This window comes from Diabrotica undecimpunctata, chromosome 1 (genome assembly GCF_040954645.1).
Source record: "Diabrotica undecimpunctata isolate CICGRU chromosome 1, icDiaUnde3, whole genome shotgun sequence".
NCBI classification, from domain to species: domain Eukaryota; kingdom Metazoa; phylum Arthropoda; class Insecta; order Coleoptera; family Chrysomelidae; genus Diabrotica; species Diabrotica undecimpunctata.
The window spans coordinates 78,091,540-78,108,935 of record NC_092803.1 but is presented as its reverse complement, the minus strand read 5'-3'; the positions used below and the strand labels follow the sequence as shown (position 1 = coordinate 78,108,935).

Genomic DNA, 17,396 nt, shown 5'->3' with positions numbered 1-17,396 from the left:
GGAGTCATGTCTATATAAAAAGAAGAAGAAGACGAAAAAGATAAGCCAGCTTCATTAGCAACTCTCTCTGCTAGCTACAACTGCATGCCAAAGGTAACAGTAAGTTTTGCCTTCACTGCAGTTGTAGACTGTTAGATTGAACGTCCAAAGTTGGCGTTTGTAGAAAGCTACAGAACTATGCACGAGTGGAGTGAGAAGACATTGCTGGATCTTAAATGTTTTGGTTGAATCGTTAACTTTTTAATTTTCTTTTTAACTTGTTTGACTCATACACATACTCCGCGTTATCAAGATGGTCATTTTTTTTGTTTTAAAAACTCTGGTTTTCATTCTCAGAACATATTTTTAGTTGTATGTCGAACCTATCACATTTTAAACAGGTATCTACTTTAGGCTTTATAATTTTTATATTTAATTTCTAGAATAACTCACAAAACTGAATATACCTTACCAGTTTTAAACTGCCTTCAGATAGAGTACGCTTGTATTCTTCATATAGTGCCACTATCATGAAATGTGGAGAAACAAATTTTTTGTCACAAAATCGTCTTGAGTACTGGCTTTCGTAAGCTGGGATTTCAATTAAAAATTTATTTGCTTTACAGTTACAAAGGTTTTTGATGATCTTTTGTTTTGAATACTAGTTTCTAGCAATCTCCGGCTTTCTTCGAATACTTTTAAAAAACAATTCTTGCAAACTTCAACTCTGTTGATGATACCATCAACTTTAACTTGACACTAGTCTGTCTAAATTTGTTACTGTTTTCTTTTATTTCTCTTCTTCTGTTATAGTCATTCATATTTCAATTATCTGCTAAGACCTTTTTATAGACATTGTAAGAAACCTGTTCAGCACACTTGTTCTTACACAAATCTAAATTTTTTGACTTTCTAGCTTTTACTGGTTTTCTTTTACCTGTTTTGCATTGTTCTTACTCTCCTGCTTTTGCTTTTTAATCCTCTCTTTCTTATAGTTCTAACCTTTGTAAGAGGAATTTGTGCTGGTATTGCTGTAATACAAGTACTGTGTGTCTCAGATTAATTTCATTTACAAAATTATCCGTGTCTTCAGCTTCGAAAGATAAAACGGTTGGTTCTGTTTATCTATCTGTTACAAAATAATTAGCATTTACTGGTACCAAATCTGTGTAGGTCTTACTGACGATTGACTTTCTTTTTTTATGTACAGCTTCATACTCATCACCTGATGACTTCTAAGTAAACAGGTCTTTAACTGGATTGTAGTTGGCATTTATATCTGAGTCGTTTGAATTAACAAAATCCATTAGATCCAGAGGTAGAATACTTGGAGCAGAACTTAAACCTGAAAACATTTTATTGTCATCTTCTATCAAAAAGAACACTTTATGTTTCATTTATACATCAACAGGAGAAAAGGTACAATTATCTCCTGTTACTAATGGTAACGGAAGGGAATATTCAACAGATCATAATAAAAGTAAAATTTCAGAAATGATCTCTTTCTTCTTCTTAAGGTGCCATGCATTTCTGCGTAGGCGTCCACCGTACATCGTCTTGTCAGGTGAGATGTTAAATATTCTGGATTAAATAATTCTGTTTTTAGCAGCATTGCGAAGCATTTCATAGCTGTGGATTCCTGTCCATTGCCGAATATTGCGCAGCCATGACATTTTTTTACGTCCGAGACCTCTCCTACCCTCTATTTTCCCTTCGAGTATCAGTTGCTGAAAAGTGTATCGTTCTCCTCGTATAATGTGCCCCAAGTATTCAGTCTTCTTACTTTTTACATAATTAAAAAGTTCCCTATCCTGTAAGCCCGCTCTTCTGAGTACTTCCTCATTTCTGACCCTGTCCGTCCATGATATTCTGAGCATTCGACGCAGGCACCACATTTCGAACACTTCAAGTTTGTTAATGGAACTGGCCTTTAACGTCCATGCTTCCATTCCGTACAGGAGAACAGGCCACACGTAACACTTAAGCATCTTGTATCGGAGGTTGAAGTCCAATTTGCGATCAGTCAGAAACTTACGAAGCCTCAAAAAAGCATTTCTGGCTTGTTCAACTCTGCTCTTTATTTCATTCTCGGGGTCCAAACCCTCATTCAGCAAACATCCCAAGTATTTGAATTGCCTAACTTGTTCGATTTCTTCTCCAGAGACATATATCTTTGCGTTGGGGTAATCATTTCTACTTATAATCATTGATTTTGTCTTCTTGATGAAATGATCTCTTTGAATAAAGAAAATTAGTTTTGCTTTGGAAAGAATTTTTCAAACTTTACTTGACAAAAAAATCATGTTTTACTCTGGAGGAAAGTTACGTTCCCCCTTTTTACTATTTCGAGCAGAGCACAATTATTGTTAAGCACTAGCTCTTAAGCTCACACCAACATTACGTTGGTGTTAAGTAACAGTCGTATTATTAACGATGTATTAAAAACATAACAGAGAGTTTTATAAAAAAAAATTGAGTAAAAGTAAAACGTTTAATTCTTTCCATAGAAATTATGTAATACATGTTTTTGTAATTAAAAGTTGAATATATCATTGGTAATACGGCCAAAAGCCCTTAGCAATATTAAAAATTTAAATAAAACTTACCACGGCTTGGACTTTCTTCTGGCTCATTTTGAACATTCTAACATTCTAACATTTGAACAACTAAATTCCTTTGACTAATCCAATAAAATAATCACAGAAGTTTAAACCAACAAAAGAATCAGAGAAGAAAACTACAAATGAAATCTTCAAAGCGTTATGTTGACGTAGTCAATATGCTACTGATTATAAGTAAAATAGTATTATAGTAAAATATAAAAATCAGCTGTTTAACAGCGTACAAAGAGTCAACGTAATAACTTATTAGTGCACAGTGTGTTAAGTCATGGTTAAGTCGCAGGATTGTGGGACTTACCACACTGAGTCTTCCAATTTCTTAAATAATGTTACGTTAGAGTTAACGTTGCATTTAGAGTTATATGCCTAAGGCATGTCACTCTTAACTTCAGGAATTATCACGCTTTACACCAATAGTATTGATGGTTTTTTACTTGTGCAAAGATGAATGTCTCAGTTTAGGAAAGGAATTGGACTTGACACGTTATACACACATGAAGATATTAAATTCTAACATGCAGTTAGTGCATTGGCTAATTCGACCATTTTTGGACTAAACTCACTCTACGCACAGAGCACAGATTTTACGTATCTACACTTTAAAGTGTTCACACAACTTTTGGTTTCCGGTAAAAATTTATTAATTTAATATATCACATCGTCTATTTTTGTTCGCACAAACCTTTCCTTTGTTTTAAAGTTTAGTAGATTTCCCATTAGCGTTGAGAACTGTATAGCCAGACAAGATCACCTACTTCGAACCTTCTTGATTGATATTAGCTACTATGCACATTGCAAAGTCGTTTCTCTAATTTTGAACAGTGTCAATTCGCGTTGCATGGCCTTCTTGAAAGGGCATCGGTATTTGAATGGATTCTTCCTATCCTCGATCATAATTATATTCTTGTAATCGCTGAAGCTTTCACCATACCCAAAAGTTCTCTTCTGGTAACACAGTCTTCCTGGGTTCGACAAGAATTTTCTAAAGTTAGCGATGACTCTTCCTTTTTGTCTTGAATCTGAGGAAAAACATCTTCTATGGGCTTATTAGTAGCATTTGTATCCAAAACGTTTTTCTCTTCTTGCCTCAGGTAGATTCATATCGGTGAATTGATAAGAACACTTTGCAAGTCTTCGAAACTTTTGAATATATTTGAATATTAATATTTCTCTCCCTCTCTCTCTCTGTCTCTCTCTCTCTCTCTCTCTCTCTCTAGATATATATATATATATATATATATATATATATATATATATATATATATATATATATATATATATATATATATATATACCCTCTTCGGTGCTTGCTTTCTCAAATTGTTTCAACTTCTCAGGGTCAGTTGTTACACCATTACTGGATATATTATGATCCAAACTGGAAATTTTCTTGGTGCTTAGTTTTAGGCTACCCTCTCAAATGTAACAAAGCATTAAATAGACCAAAGGTCAAAACTATAAATTGCTAAAGACCTAATCCCGTCGAGATTGGCTTTTCGCTCAATCAGCTGACACCATTCCTAATTGCCTGTATCTACTCTTCTAGTTTAAGTATAGAGAAGTAACGGCACCCGGAGAGAGTATACAATGTATCGTTTATTTTAGACAAAGAGTAACTATAGTTTTTACTACATTGAGCTGGCGGTAGTCAATACAAAAACGCGTGGAACCTTCTTTCTTTTTTATTAGGGCTTCAGTTGAGGTCACCGAACTACTAGATAATTCAATGATCGTTTCTGTGTCCAGATCTCTAATAATTTCTTCAGCTTCGTCTAATTTTTAAAATGGAAGTCATCTTGGTTTATGTAAAATTTTTAGAGCATCTCAGGTATTGAGTTTATGAATCACCACCCTTGCTTTGCCTTATCGTTTTCATGCATGACAAACATTTTTTTATTCTACCAGCATAGCATTTACATTTCATTTATTTTAACTGTTAATATTTTGGCACGCATTAATTAACCATATCAACAGGTTTTTTCGGATACTTTAACTTCGAAAGTTTGTCAGCCGTAGTCACGATAAAAATCGCCGCTACGGAAACGCAGCTCCTACCAAAGTTCTTCAAGGTAATTTGATATGTTTCCTTCATAACTCTGACAGGAACAAACTCGTACTAGAACTTTTGTCATTAAAAACTCTTTATCATTAACGTATTCAATCATCCTTAGGCTTTCCTCCTCACAGTATCCATCAAGTCTGGTGATTAGGATTTTCTCATTCCATTTTTAAAATCTAGTCCAGATCCAAGTGTTATTAAAAGGTCTATGTCCAATATAAACTGATCGGAGATTTCAGCAATTAATGTTTTTTGACTGTCGCTTGGCCAAAACATACAAGCATATTAACTTCTTTGAATGTTTTAATTATCTCACCAGTTATTTTCTGATCCCGGTTATAATCAAAGATGGTCATCTAATTATTTATGGTTGTACAATGTTTCTTGTTTCACCCGTATCAATCAAAAAAGATATATCCTTATTATCATACGACTATCAATGTACAAGCTATGAACTCCATCGGGAGACGTTATGTTAGCAGTAGCTACAGAGACTTTACTTTTTGAGGTCGACGATTATCCCTTGATGTTCACCCACTCTAGTTTTCGGACTTTTGTATTGGTTTCTTACAATTGCGACGAAGATGATCTATTTCGCCACAATTCCAACATCTGGGCTTACGTTTCTTCGGCAAGGTCTGGAATTATTTTCCGAATAATTTCTTCCAGATTTTCATCATGCTGTTCGTCTTCTTCTCCAGTGGTTCAAACTCGATGGCCTTGCGAAATTTGACTAGCGATTTCGTATTCCAAAGACCAAAGATGTTGTATAAAATGGGCGATAGACCATAAGACATTCTTTCTTGAACTTTTTGCATCCTGGACAGCTTTTGGTCAGCAGAAACTTGAAAAGTTCGATTAGATAAATATGAATCACATCATTCACACTTATGAAGGTTGGTTATCTAAGTACTCAATGTGCCTTTTGTACATTGCATAGTTGGATCCGCAGTTGCAGCACTTGATTTTGTTGAATATTTTTTTTGGTAGTGGACATAGTCTTGTAAGATGTCCCTCAGCGCACTTCATACATCTTGGACACCTGAAATAATTTCTTGCGCTGTGACCAAATACCTGGCAGTTGTAGCACTGTGTAGCTCTTAAAGGCTTGCTGTACGTGTCCCGTTTGACATGTATATTTTGGACACGTTGATCTTCTTAACATCTTTAAGGTCCTGTGATTTGTCAAATTGCAATTTTGGGACATCTTCCCTAGTCGGTTTAGAACCTTTCCACCTCAGTCCAAAAAAAAAAAAGGTATGAACTACCTACTATTCCTTGCTGTTTTGGTTTCATCTCCGTGATTTTTGCTTAAATTCCTTGTTCGTTTAATTCTTATTGCATCTCTAGATGTCCATTCCTGAAGCTGCTTTCATTGCAATTTTCATAGTGACTTCACTTTTCTTATTGTAGGTGTGGAATGGGGTCTTCACTTGGTTAAATTCTTTCTTAAGGATTTCATAGTCTTCCATCGTCTTGGTATGGATTGTTGTTCCAGATCTTCCTACCATGCAACCTAAAAATTATTGTGTTTAAGTACCCCTTTTTTTTCATCAATAAGTTTGCTGTATTAGCCAATTTGTCCTTAAATTATCAGTGGAAGAATCCTTTCCTTCGTTGCTGTATTTTCGCTTCTTTTTTCGGTGATTTCAATGCTTTCTGACACTTGGAAAGGATTTCTTGTAGAAATTTCCTGATTGGCTGTGCTTTGCCCCACTCTATCTCTTGCTTGAGTTACTGGTTAGCGCACAGAGGTGCCACCTGCTTTGATCCCGAAGAACGAAAACGTTTTAATAGATCATTTTATCTTCCTCTGGGCTGTCAAAAATGTGCAAAGATTAGAAGATTTCAACAACAGATCGATATAACTGTTATTTCAATGTAGTCTCCACCTCTTCAGTCGACTCGGGATGATACAAATTCAAACTTGGAAGGTTCAACTAATGTCTCCAAAATACTTTCCACGTCAGTGCTTAGGCAGTGGCGTTATAAGTGAATATTACACTCTACATTAATTATATACTGGACAAAACTGTAGGCATGTTAAGAACACGGTCCGTTGTTGATTGAAAAAACGGGTGCCTAAATATTTTTATCCAATTTTTTTTCTGCTATTTTCCACAATGATAATAAAACTATAAGATTACGACTGCCTATACTTGTATTTTCTAATAAAGAGATATAATGATACTGATATATATTTCACTCCCTTTTGGTCTTTATTGAACAAAATAAATAGGTAGTCACTAAACGCTACAATACTTGTCGCAGCCTAATTTCGATTTATATTTAAATAATAAATGTTTATTGTGATAGTGTTGAAAATTTTCATAATTTTGTAAAATTTTGTGTTGTAGGTCTCCTCTTTGGGCAGCCCTGACCCACGCGCATTCGTTAACCATCGTATGTGACCCAGAAGATAGTTGACATCAAGACAATGAGATTCATCGTTCTGATCCAGTGATTCCCCACATGGTACCGCTTCCGTTTATTAAAGGACATTGACATACGTCCTCGTATTTTTCTACCCTCTAAATTGTACACCCTTAATACCTATCAGTTGCTTAGAGTACACATTTGTATATAAAATGTTAAATTAATCAAATTAATCATAAATTAATTTTGTTACATATAATAAACAATGTCAAATATTGTAAATAAATATCACTGTTAGATGTAAAAAATTATTAATCCTTTATTTTTATCCTAATGAAATTTTAACAATTGTTTAACAATTGAACAGTTTAACAATTTAAAACCGTTAAAACATAGTGGCGCGATCTCTTGGAATACTTCTACAGTTTGACTTTCGTTTTAATTATTAATTTATTGGTCATTAATATATTATTATACGTTATTTTTTTACACAACCCTCTTGTGAACAAATACTAAAGTTGTCTGTGTGGTTTAAGCTTAAGTCTTGGAAAAATTCAGATATTTTGCAATAGAGGACACTTCTTTCAGAAACGAAAAATTTCATATTCTTAGTTGAACCCACAGAGTTCTATTCATTAACATAGAGGTAGCCGGCTAGAGGGCGCTATTTTTTGGCAAGAATTGGAAGGAAGGTGAAAATTACACTTGATTAAATGTAAAAAGATCAGACCATGGAGTTGGGGTGTCTCCATTGTAAAAATGACGCGCACCCTATCCTCCGTGCTATGGCATGCTGGACGAGCCATACAGTCTGTAGTCAACACCCCGAGATATGAGCGGGAACACAAGGTGCATAAATACTCATACGCTTATGAAACGCACCTGGCGCATCGTAAGAGCCTTCACAAATTACTCTTTTTCAACTTGTCTTGAGTGATATGTCTTTAATCTTTTCTATTAGCCTCTCTTGGCTAACTCCTGTTTCTTCCGACCCCAAATGGCTATTAGGTTTCCGAAGGCAGACGGGTCACTATATTTCCTCCTACCTCATACTCTTTAGCGTAGCGAGTCATTCAGTGTGACAAGTTATTCACCGAACGATTGCCGGTATAAGCAATCCCCCACTTACTGACCAACGGCTTCGGGCGGATGAGGTGGTAAGTGGTAGGACAATCTTTTGTGCTGAGGTTGTGAAATCGGCCTCGAAGGCGGATGAACCAAAGATTTGATCAACGGCATAAGGATGGGGAAGCAGAAGTAGGGCAAACACTATATTAAAGATCCACAGCGATACGCCCTAGTCAATCAATCATGGCAATGCTCAATACTAAAATAAATTCCGGAGTAAGTCCTCTGATCGGGTCTCCTGGGAGGACAGTTTTAAATTTACCAAAAGATAATAAATTGAAGTGCAGAAAGAATATCAAGGTCTGCACATGGAATGTCAAAACTTTACACAAAGCAGTAAAAATCCACAATGCAATACAGGAGATGAAGAGAATGCATATTGAAATCATGGGAATAGCAGAAATGAGATGGTCAGATTCTGGAGAAATACAAATAGAAGATCACAAGGTATATTACTCGGGAAATAGTGATGGATCACGTGAATATGGAGTCGAAATAATCGTATCACCCAAGGTTGCCAAATGCGTTACTAAGTTTACACCAATATCAGAGAGACTGATGTTACTACAAGTAGAAGCCAACTCTATTAATATAAACATCATCCAAGTCTATGCTCCCACTGTAGACAAGGGGGAGAAAGAAGCAATTGAGTTCTATTCATATTAACAGTAATAACATTAACAGTATCATACAGAAAATTCCTCGACAGGAAGTTCTCATCATTATGAGCGATTTTAATGCCAAGATTGGAGCTGGAGATAAGACACAGTACATTGGAGCACATGGACTTGGAGTCAGACACGAGAGAGGAGACCTCCTAGAAAAAATCGCAAGCTGTACACGTGGAAATCACCTCAAGACAGACCCGGGAGAATTATTAGGAATCAAATAGACTTCTTCTTCTTCAGGTACCATCTCCACTACGGAGGTCAGCAATCAGCATAGCTATTTTAATTTTTGAGGCAGTAGCTCTAAAAAGTTGTTTTGAGCTGCATCCAAACCATTCTCTCAGGTTCTTAAGCAATGAAATTCGTCTTCTTCCGATGCTTTTTCTGCCATTTATCTTTCCTTGCATTATGTTCTCGCCCCGCATCACATGTCCGAGATACTGTAGCTTTCTTTCTTTACTTGTAAGTTCAACTTTCTTCTCTTTACCTATTCTTCTCAGTACTTCATTGTTCGTAACTCTATCTACCCAGGAAACCCTCAAAATTCTTCTATAGGTCCACATTTCAAAGGCGTTAAGTCGTCTCATTGTGTCTAGATTTAACGTCCCATGATTCCACTCCATATTATAGTACACTGTATACGTAACATTTGGTTAGGCGTACTTTAAGAGCTAATGTTAAGTCTTTGCCACATAGGACATTTTTCATTTTCATAAAATTAGAACGTGCTTTTTCGATTCTGACTTTGATTTCTGCAGTGTAGTCATTATTTTCTGTTATAAGTATTCCTAGGTAAGTGTACTTTTTTACTCATTCGATCTGCTGGCTCTCTACTATTAAGATTTCGTTAGTATTATGGTTGTTTTTACAAATTTTCATAAACTTCATCTTTTTGATATTGAGCGAGTGTCCGTACTCCCTACTACACATTTCTATTTTACTTATGAGTCTTTCTAGGTCTTGTAAATTATCGGCTATTATTACTGTATTATCTGTATATCTGATATTGTTAACTAAGACTCCATTTACTCTTATGCCGACTGTTTCATCTTCCAGAGTTTCTCGAATTACCTCTTCAGAATAAACGTTAAATAATAGAGGTGATAGTATGCAGCCTTGCCTGACTCCTCTCTTTATTTCCATTTCTTCAGATGTCTCTTTTTCAATTTGTACTATTGCTTGCTGATTGTAATAAAGGTTTGTTATTGGCCTTAAATCTCTTTCATCTTGGTTTTTATTTTTTAGAATTTCCATAAGTCGGTCATGTTTTACTTTATCAAACGCTTTATTGTAATCTATAAAACAGACGTAAAGAGGACGGTTAACATCCAAACATCTCTGCGTTAGCAAGTTAAAGGAGAATAGTGCCTCTCTGGTACCCATACCATTGCGGAACCCATATTGTGTGTCACTAATATCCAGCTCCAGTTTAGAGTGAATTCTGGCGTGGATAATTTTCAACAGAATTTTCAAGGATTGTGACATTAAGCTTATGGCTCGATAGTCACTGTACTCTTTGGCATTCACTTTCTTTGGCAAACACACAAATGCTGATGTCAACATTTCTCTAGGGATGATTCCCGTAGTATAGATAGCGTTGAACAGTTCTATTATTATGTCCAGGTTTTTCTCGTTGACCAACTTGAATAGCTCGCTTGGTAATTCATCTGGACCAGCAGATTTATTGGTTTTCATTGAGTTTAATGCTTGACTAACCTCTGATTTGGTTATCTCTGGGCCTACATCTCCCGTTTGGATATCTACAGATGTACTAGCTTCTCTCTGGTCATGAAATAATTCCTCGATGTACTCTTTCCATCGTCGTAGTTTTTGTTCTGTCTCCAATATAATATTTCCATTTTTGTCGAGCAATATATTCGCGGTTCTTCTACTTCCTACTCCGGCTAGTTCTTTGACTTTTTTATGTAGATTAAAGTTGTCATATCTGTTTTGCAGTTCTTCTATTTCTTTACATTTTTCAGAGAAGTAGTTTTCTTTAGCCTCTCTAATTTTTCTTCTTATTTGGTTTTGAAGCTGTTTATAGCGGATCGTATCGATGGTTTTGTTTTTTCTCCTTTCATTCATCAACTCTAGAATTTCCTCGGTCATCCACTCTTTTTTATTACATTTGGTTGTTGTAAGTACTTTCTTACTTGGCTCCAATCTAGAGGTTTTGAAGAATTGTCACTGCTGCTCTACGTTGCAATTATTTCTTGGGTTTCTATCTAGATTTGTATTGATTTCGTGTTTCAGATTTTCTTTTGTTTCTTCTGACTTTAGTTTCTGTATGTTAAGTTTATTGTTGTTGCGGCTTTTTTGCATCTTTTTTAGTTGAAGTTGAAACCTAGCAATAAGAAGACTGTGATCAGAGGATACGTCTACTCCTGGATATGCCTTTACTGTCTGAATTGAGTTTCGATATCTGTGTTTTATTAGGATGTCAATTTGATTTCTGACGATTTTGTTGTCTTTGTCAGCTGGCGATTTCCATGTATAAAGGTATGTCGCTTAGGTAATTTAAAAAATGTATTTGCGGCTATAACATTATGCTTCTGGCAAAATTCTGTTAGGCGATCTCCTCTGTCGTTTCGTTCACCAAGCCCATATGGTTCTACATTAGGGTAGCAATTTCCTTCGCCAATTTTTGCATTGAAATCACCCATGATCACTGTTATATCTCTAGATGCTGTGAAATGTAATGTTTTTTGAAGTTCGCTATAAAAGTTTTCTATTTCTTCTTCATTTTTGTCAGCAGTTGGCGCATAAATCTGAATTAAGTTCATTTTTCCATGGGTTGTCAATAGCTGCAGCATTATAATTCTTTCGGACATCGGAACGAAGCCTGTTACTGATCTCGTTACTTTTTCACTGAGGATCATAGCAACTCCATATCTGTGTTGAGTGTCGCTACTTCCAGAGTAATAAATTCGTCCATTGCCTGTATTGAGTTCGCCAGAGCTGATCCATCTTGTACATTACTTAGTACGCTCTAAATGGTACACACACACGCACGCGCACACGCATACACACACGCACACACACACACACACACACACACACACACACACACACACACACACACACACACACACACACACACACACACACACACACACACACAAACACACACACAAAACATTTTTGAACTCACCAGTTGCCAAGAACAAGGCTTTTTCTGTGTTTTCCACAACCTGAAAAGTGTCGTTTGTGTCACAAAACAATGGTGGTAATCTTACCACCATTATTTTTTAAATTTACTAACTTGCTAAATTCCACAAACGGAAGCATAAGAATGATCAGATTGTGGTTAAAATAAACATTGAATACAATCTGAACACTTAAGTTTGAGACCTATTTTCCTAATAATAAATCTACGCGTATAAAAAGGAGACAATCCGTTAATTTAGATTTCCTATCTCCTACCAACCTAATCTTCAACTCTTCTAGAAGCAGATCTATGTCAATTTCTTTGTTAGTTTCTATTTAATTATTTTCAAAGAATATTCTTTTAACTCTTCACTCTCTATCTTGTTAAGCCAATAACATAGCCACTGCGCTACTGTCGACACTTTTAGGGGGTGATAGGATGTCATTTCAATTCCTAATATTGAAGATTGTAGGCACAGTGGTTTAAAGTAATAGGCTTTGTTACTCACCGAAATACATGTTGTGTCTTGGAAATTCTTGTAGTATAATCTAATACACTGCATGATCGAACCATGTTTATACAATTACCACAAACCACAAACCCAAAGATTAATCAATATATATTGCAAAGACTATGTCTTAGAGTCCGACAAAGTTTAGTTTGGGAATATGACTCACAACTCGACGATGCGCAGTGATTCTTGTTTACTAGTGTTGCCATGGAAACGGCCAGTTTGCTGTTTGCCAGTGTCGTAGTTGTGTATCGCAGAGTTGGATATTTTATTATTTTATTTTAGATTAGTGCTTAGTATATTGGTAGTAGTAATTAGTGAATTATTAAGTCAAATGAAATCGTAGGCTTCCACGGCCAGAGTCAGAATTATAGTTTATTCGTCTTCCGGGTTTGGACCGTGTCATTTGTGAGTGACCCAAAAGTGGGTTCATCTCGACGTTTCGCTACAATTGTATGTAGCTTCTTCAGGAGAACAAAAAAGAAAACAAAAGACAGGAAGATGGGTAGTTAGCAACGGTAACTCAGTTACTCAACGCAACCAGAGGCGAATACTAACTACCAAGATGGGCAATTGGTCACAGTAACTCAACTACTTAACGCAGCCAGAGGTGAAAACCAAATGCCAGGACAGGGATTCACGTCCAACAGCTCAGAACACTAACGCGTCGAGAGGCGAGGAGTGAATCCGACGATTACTCCGCTACCGCTCTATTTATAGTCGCGGTGACCTGTCGTGTCGGGACGTATCGGCACACTCCGTGGCGCGAACGTCAAGAAGCGCGCGCTGGGTATGTTGACCATGGGGCCAGATGATAAATGTATCATCAACGTAGCGGAACCAGACTTTTGGTTTTAAGGGGTAAGATTCTAGGGCTAAAGACTCAAAGGCTTCCATGAAAATGTCAGCAATGACAGGGGAAAGGGGAGAACCCATTGGTGTTCCAGATATTACAAACTCTTACCTATTATTACTTACTTATCTTATATTAACCTTATCTTACAAACTCGCAAAGTAGTTGTCGAATTAGTTTAAGACCTATACTGGTCGTACCTCTTCTTATGTCCGAAATTCCACACATTTCATCACCTTAATCTCATCCCTCACGGTCGATCCCCAAGACATTCTCGTCAGTTTCGATGTATCATCCCTATTTACCAATATCCCCATACATGACTCTCTAGTTGTTCTGCGAGATCACTTGACCAATGATAACAAGTCTTTGGTTTTGGCAGATCTTGCGGAAAAATGCCTCCTTTCAACATATTTTTCTTTTAGAGGCAATTTCTACAAACAAATATCTGGAACACCAATGGGTTCTCCCCTTTCCCCTGTCATTGCTGACATTTTCATGGAAGCCTTTGAGTCTTTAGCCCTAGAATCTTACCCCTTAAAACCAAAAGTCTGGTTCCGCTACGTTGATGATACATTTATCATCTGGCCCCATGGTCAACATACCCTTTCTCCCTTCCTAGATCATCTTAACTCACAACATCCGAGTATAAAATTCACAATGGAAGTAGAAAATAATCGGTCCCTTCCCTTTCTCGATGTGTTAGTCACCTCCAAGCCCAATGGCCGATTGGGTCACTCTCTTTATAGAAAAAAGACTCACACGAATCGTTACCTACATGCTTCATCACACCACCATCCTGCCCAAAAGAATTCTGTGATCAACTCTCTCATCCATCGGGCCATTTCGATTTCTGAACCTGACAACCTTAGAGTAGAACTTGGCCATCTGCAAAAAACCCTTGTCGCCAACGGTTACTCCAAGTCCACAATTCAAAATATTACACACCGTCATCTACATCCCCCTTTACACCCTAGGACGACAAATTCAGAATCTTCGGGTAATACTCCTGTGGCTTTTCTTCCGTATATTCGAAATGTCACTGATAGGATTGGCAAAATTCTTCGCAAAGAAGGTATCAGGACTACTTTTCGACCACCCAAGAAAATCTCACAATATCTACCCTCTCCTAAGGACCCATTACCGCCCCTATCTTCCTGTGGTGTCTATTCTATTCCTTGTTCATGTGGACAAGTGTATATTGGCGAAACTGGTCGTTCCGTCAAAACTCGGATTCAAGAGCATCAAAGATGCATTCGATCGGGTCTTTTCTCCCATTCTGCAGTTGCAGAACACTGCCAAGAAACCGGTCATTCCATATTGTTCGAAAAAACCCATATTATTTCTAAGAGCCCCTTCTTTTATTCCAGGAAAATCCGCGAATCTCTAGAGATCCGAAAAAATCCACATAATATCAATCGAGAGGAATGATACTACTTGTCTCCCATCTGGAATCTCAGTCTAGAGCCGCCGTCCGGTCCCGTTACCACGATGCAGCCACATGATTGGCCAGCGCGCGCTTCTTGACGTTCGCGCCACGGAGTGTGCCGATACGTCCCGACCCGACAGGTCACCGCGACTATAAATAGAGCGGTAGCGGAGTAATCGTCGGATTCACTCCTCGCCTCTCGACGCGTTAGTGTTCTGAGCTGTTGGACGTGAATACCTGTCCTGGCATTTGGTTTTCACCTCTGGCTGCGTTAAGTAGTTGAGTTACTGTGACCAATTGCCCATCTTGGTAGTTAGTATTCGCCTCTGGTTGCGTTGATTAACTGAGTTACCGTTGCTAACTACCCATCTTCCTGTCTTTTGTTTTCTTTTTCTTTTTTGTTCTCCTGAAGAAGCTACATACAATTGTAGCGAAACGTCGAGATGAACCCACTTTTGGGTCACTCACAAATGACACGGTCCAAACCCGGAAGACGAATAAACTATAATTATTAAGTCATTTAGTGTATTTATAGTGTGTTAAGTTTAGTTATTAATAATAGTTATTTAACAATAACAGTAACAAATATCAAAAATGTTATATATGACTTCTACATCATCGAGAAAAGATCACCTACAATTAATGGTAAATAGTTAAGTTAAAAAATAATTTACGATAAAAAAATTTGTTATCGTAAATAAAATAGAGTAAGTAAAATTATAAAACAATTGTTTGTTTGTACCCATTTAGAACGAAATCAAAGTTTTCAAGTAAAAACACTGATATAGATACATTTTTAACAAAAACGGTAGATACAATTCCTTTACAATTTTACTTACTTAGAAAACAAGATTTACTTTCCAAATATTTTAAGACCTATTTTTATTTATTTAAGGTATTTATCAAAAACTAAAGAACAAAGTCACAGGGTCAAAGGAATCATTAAGGAAAACCATAATTGAATTAGGCTTTAGGTAACACAGTAAAATAAGTATTCAGCTGAACAAATAAAACTGTATAATGGATAATGTATGTTAAATTGATATATTGGCATCGTTTTAGTTAAACTTATGATTAATATGAATTATTATAAATATGAATAGTGTCTTTTCAAAAGTACTAAATATTTGGATAATTTATTTCGATTCCGGTTTCCGAAAAACTGTAAATAAAAAATAAATCTCTCCAAGGTTACATACGATTCTACATAATTTTTGTTTTTAACAATTGAATTGTTCTCACTTCTGTATGTTGTGATACATTTGAAATTTAAACCATCATACTTTTGAAAATATATTCTTTAAATTATCTCGAACAAATTACAGGTGGAGAAAAACTGAAGACAATAGGAGTGTCCTAATGGAAAAATATGAAATTCGTTTAAAACGAATAGAATATTTAAAGAAGCTAATTCAATTTCGATCTGAGGGTAGAACTATAGTTTATACCGACGAAACATATATACACAGCAGTCATACTTCACCATACCACTGGGCAGATCAAAGCGGAAAAACTTTAAAGAAACCAATTTCCAAGGGTAAAAGGCTGATTGTTGTTCAAGCTGGAGGAGAGAGTGGAATTGTACCTAACGCTCTGTTAATTTTTAAATCAGGTACATGTTACAGATGAGATTTAATTTAGACAATTAAACAGTCAATTTTAATAACAATAATGTAAGCCATAATTACTTTCATAATAAATCACATTCTATTGGGCCGTCTATGAAACTAATATCGAGGCAAAGGTTTTTCGGCAAAAAGTTTTTGATAACGCAACATTTACTAAAAATACAAACATACAATGAATATTTTAATCGCCGAAAATTGCTCTAAAATAATTTGTACAATAATTTCATGATAGTTATGCTTTCAGGATCCAAGAGTGGCGACTATCATGACGATATGAACCACCTTAATTTTATGAAGTGGGCCAGAAGTCAGCTTATACCTATTTTTCCTAAAAATTCGGTCCTGGTAGTTGATAACGCATCCTACCATAATGTACTAATCAAAAAAATGTGACGTCTGCTAGCCGTAGGGATATTATGGTAAAGTGGTTACAAGAAAAAAGTATTCCCTTTCAAGAAAAACTAACCAAACCGGAATTATATAAAATTATACAAGCCAATAAACCACAGTTTATGTATTAGAATATGAGCTTGGACAACATGGACATCAAGTACTTCGCTTGCCTCCCTATCATCCGGAGTTAAACCCTATCGAAAAAATATGGGCTTTGGTAAAAGGTAGAGTGGCCACTCATAATACAACATTTAACATAAATGATGTTGAAAATATAACAAGAATAAAATTTTCAGAAGTGTTAATAGAAGAGTGGGCTAATATATGTAAACACGTACAAATATATGGAAACACTCAAATCGCAAAAAAACATTTATTAGACTCTACGCTGGACCACTTACAATTTTTTATTAATACTGGTTCATCCGAAGAAAGCCTTTCTGATAATGAAGATAGTGATTAAAATTCCGGAAAAGACGTGTTTTTGTGTGATATTCCTTTGTCATATAACAAAATATATAAGTCTTTACAATCATTACTGTTTAGAAAATAAATACATTATTTAATTAGTTAAAATAAATTACTTATTGTTTTTGTGTTATT

The 17,396-nt window shown here is 36.0% G+C and overlaps 1 protein-coding gene across 5 annotated transcripts in view; it reads left to right on the top strand.

Annotated features, from left to right (window-relative positions):
• Positions 1-7,317, top strand: part of LOC140439400 (uncharacterized) — a 743,908-nt gene extending 736,591 nt beyond the window's left edge. For all 5 annotated transcript variants that reach the window (XM_072529311.1, XM_072529293.1, XM_072529318.1 and 2 more), the window contains one exon: positions 7,017-7,317. The gene's annotated coding sequence lies outside the window, so the exon portion shown is untranslated. The remainder of the gene's footprint in view (positions 1-7,016) is intronic.
• Positions 7,318-17,396: the final 10,079 nt, after the last annotated feature.